The 4,233-nt window shown below is 31.8% G+C and overlaps 1 pseudogene; it reads left to right on the top strand.

Annotated features, from left to right (window-relative positions):
- The first annotated feature begins 413 nt into the window (after positions 1-413).
- LOC11415012 (triacylglycerol lipase OBL1-like) lies at positions 414-3,359 on the top strand (annotated as a pseudogene).
- The last annotated feature ends 874 nt before the right edge of the window (positions 3,360-4,233 follow it).

The raw sequence follows: 4,233 nt of genomic DNA, 5'->3' as shown, positions 1-4,233 counted from the left end.
GATTTTTTGGTTTGAAAAATGTACAACGAAACTCGCTCACTAAATATTTTAGATTTTGCTTTATAATTGTATGTTTGAACTTCAAATTAGTGTCTCAACATATAAAATGTTTATGCAGGTCGTAGTCTAAGTTGAAGTAATTAAAGGTCTATTTTTACAAAAGGGGTTCAAAATGTAAAGCATATAGATGTATTTTTGCATCTCTGTGTTTAAAGATAAACTCTTACAATTTTTAATAAAAATGGAATTTTATAATAATAAACAAATGGAAAACGTATATATGTAGATTTTTCTAATTTTAATATAAAATATTTTATTAAAATTTACTAAAAATATTTAGAACTTTTGTATTAGTCAACCCTTTATCTTGTAGATTTTTTCCTTCTTACCTTACCCTTGTTTGTTATATATATGTTCATCCTCTTTCAATCAAACATATACACGATCCAATTCCTAGGTTTAATTTTCAATCATGGATCGTAGCTCTGACAAATTTGCTGCTACCGGTTTTTTGTTCTTGAACCCCAAAAATATTGGGTTCTTTGAACTATTTCGAGTCTATATTTTTGGTACCAATTTACACACAGCTAACTTTGTAGAGTGCCATGAGGTTCTTGAGAGGAAAGCTTCGATCAATACAAGTATCTCAATTTCTTCTGTCGATATTATTACAAAAGTTACTTCATTTGTTTGCTTATCCATTGAAATATCTTGGCTTCATTGTTGAGTTATTCTTGAACCTGGCTAGCTGCAACTACAACATTTTCAAGATCATTTTGAACTTTCTACAGGGTTGTTATCTAATTCATTACTTTTTGCATGTTGATGTTTATATTAAGGTATTAAGAAAGTAACATAAAAAAAATAAAAAATGATTAGCATTTGAGTGGAGTTAGTGGATACAAATTAATTCAGCAGATTTTGTGTCTATTATTGGTCATATGGACAAGCGAGTGGAGTTGGACAAAAGCATCAAAGGTGAAGACCCTAAATATAATGTTGCTTTGTCTATGATGGCTTCTAAAGTGTCTTACGAGAATGAAGCTTTTATACGGGACACGGTTGAAAATCGTTGGAAGGTAAAAATTGAACATTATAAAATTCTGTTTCCCTCAAAAAAAAAAAAAAATCTGTTAAATAAATCAGTTTTTTTTTTTTTAAAAAAAAAAAGAATGTTCTCACTCCTTAATTTGTGCTTTTGCATAGATGGAAGTTGTGGCATGCGGTGACTACTGGAATGGTAAGAGCAAAAATTAAGCATACTATTCCATCAACAAAAAGTAAACCATACTCTCCCATTCATATCATTTGGGTATAGTAAAAAATATCGCAACAGTTAGAGTAAAAATTTGTATTATGAATACAGCTACAAGCACATATAATAATTGCTTGCAAAATACAAACAAGAATGAGGATAGAACTTTGAATGACATAGAGTTGGGTGACATTGGCCAATCACAATGTTACAATATTTGTATTTCTCTCTCTTTCACAAAATATATTTCTGATTTATTATTACGTAAAATATTGGATGCACCTAATATGGAGATAAAAGACATGCCCAAAGGTTCTCCATTATTGATGTTTATTTGTCATTTTGACCAAGCTAACAAAACACTCATATATGTCGATGGTTATAGATTTTTTTAAAAGCAAAATAGATATTAGTAAGAGTACAAAAGATACACTAATCCATCAAACAAATAAATGTCTCGCAAATCGAATAAATTGTAGACAACATGTAAGATTACACCACCAATCGGAAAATTGAACACCTGAATTTCCCCCATTTATAAACCAGAACCATGATCAGATTTTTATCAGATAAGAAGGATTTGCAGATGACTTTATTCCTTGCACCCTAAAAACACAACACTACAACAAACTATATTGAAAATTCACCCACTTTGACTTTTTACACTTTATAAAAGACTCAAACTCGATTAAATATGTTGATTAATGTCATTGTGGGGACAACCCATTTACTCAAATCCAATTACGCACTTCACGGCTTTACGCCAAAATTACTTGTTGGAGAAGTATATTGTGCCTCTTTACATAATGCAAACACAACAAGAATAGGTTTACAAATATATGAATTTTAGAGCTTAAGCGAGTCTCAATATGTGTGCACGTCAATCATTTTATAAAACATGAAATTGTGTACTGTATCAATTTATTTTAGTTCAAATGCGGATAACGGATACGAGTATGGGTACTTAGATAGCCATAGTTTACATGCATCGCATGTGGATAGTTTGGGTACGAGTTTTTTGTCTCTCCAAATTGCGGGTACGAGGACAACTAGTATAATACCCTTCATGCCTAGAACTTATCCATTGTCATCCTGGAGCAAAATAATAGTAAGGTTGATTAATTGGTTGGTATTTGAAACTTGGCAGATTATCAAGGAAAAGCTACAACTGAAGCTTTTATCTTACTAGACAAAAGTGACAACCAGGACACCTACATACTAACTTTTAGAGGAACCGAGTTATTTGATGGTGAACAATGGGCTGGTGATTTTGATATATCATGGTTAGAGCTTCCTGGACTTGGAAAAACTCATGCTGGTTTCATGGAAGCTTTAGGTTTACAAAGAAGCAACATGGGTTGGCCAAAACAAATTGAAACAAATCATAGCCATACACTTGAAGCTTACTACTTCATTAGAGATTTACTAAAGACGCATTTGAAAAGAAATGATAAAGCAAAGTTTCTATTGACTGGTCACAGTCTAGGTGGAGCACTTGCAATTCTCTTTCCTGCAATATTGATGTTGCATGAGGAGTCCTTTCTTTTGGAGAGGCTTCAAGGGGTTCACACATTTGGTCAACCAAGAGTTGGAGATGACATATATTTACTGAATACATGGAGAAGAATTTGAAAGATAATGGTATTAAGTTTTACAGAATTGTTTATAGCTATGATATTATTCCTAGGTTTCCTCCTGATTTAAAGGACACTGTGTTTAAGCACTTTGGGACATGTCTTTATTTTGATAGAAACTATAATGGCAAGGTACATATATAATTTCAACTATAATGTGATCCAAATCATTTTAACTCAAGTGCATTTATGTTTAATAATTTTTTTGTATACATTTTCAGAAAGTGCAAGAGGAACCAAACAAAAACTACTTTTCTTTGTCAACAATAATTCCGATGTCAGTGAATGCTTTTTGGGAGCTCATAAGGAGCTTCACTATGGTGTATAGATATGGATCTGAGTATCAAGAGGGATGGGTTTTAAGAGCTTTTAGGCTTGTTGGCTTAATATTTCCTGGAGTACCTAATCACTTACCTCAAGATTACGTTAACCTTACCCGTTTGGGATCAGTTTTCTCGAAGATAGATTGATGCATGTATTGTGTTTATTTAAACAACAAAATACTAGAGGATACTTACATATATCATATTAAGGTAGACAATATAGTATCAAAATAAATCCACTTAGGTTGGCTACTTGCTAATGGCTTGAGATTTATGAGTGTCATCCTCAAACTCAAGGTCTCAGATTCGATTCTCGATGTCAATTTGAGTGGGTTAATTTAATTTCTTCAAAAATAAAATTATAGAATCAAAATATTTTTGTAGTTTGTAATAAATTTGGAATGATTTCATATACATTATTTTTTTTTTTTTGACAAGAAGAAACTTATTGCATTTCATTCATAATAATAGTAGAGATACAAAATGGAATCATAATATGAATATGGAAATTAACATGACGCAAAACCACTCGAGCAAAGCTATGAACGACTTCGTTGACTTGTCTCCGAATAAACCTAACATCAGAGGTTATTAAATTAGAAGCTAATAGGCATCTACAATCATTTATGTTGGAACAAAATGTGTTTCACAATGAACCTTATTAAGTTTTGATGATAACATGGTATTAAAAATTGTCAATTGGTTATTACTAATAATTGTTCAAGTGTACAGGACCAAAGGCTACTCAAGTTATTTCAATAGGTCTTGGAAGAACAATGGAAAGAAAAAGAAATTCTGAGCATCTGAAGAAAACTGCTCCTGAAGCTAAACTGCTCCTGAAGCTAAACTGCTCCTGAAGAGATGACGTCATCAGAAGCAGAAAGTCATCAGAAGCAATATTTTCATCAGAAGCAAAAGTTTTCATCAGAAGCAATATTTTCACCAGAAGCTACATTTGATCCTTTAATCAAACTGAAGATTCAAAGTTGCTGATTCTCAATTCAGTCTTATCAAAGAAGAA

This window comes from Medicago truncatula, chromosome 3 (genome assembly GCF_003473485.1).
Source record: "Medicago truncatula cultivar Jemalong A17 chromosome 3, MtrunA17r5.0-ANR, whole genome shotgun sequence".
NCBI lineage: Eukaryota > Viridiplantae > Streptophyta > Magnoliopsida > Fabales > Fabaceae > Medicago > Medicago truncatula.
Note: the sequence above shows the minus strand (reverse complement) of the source record. Positions and strands in the feature narration are given on the sequence as shown.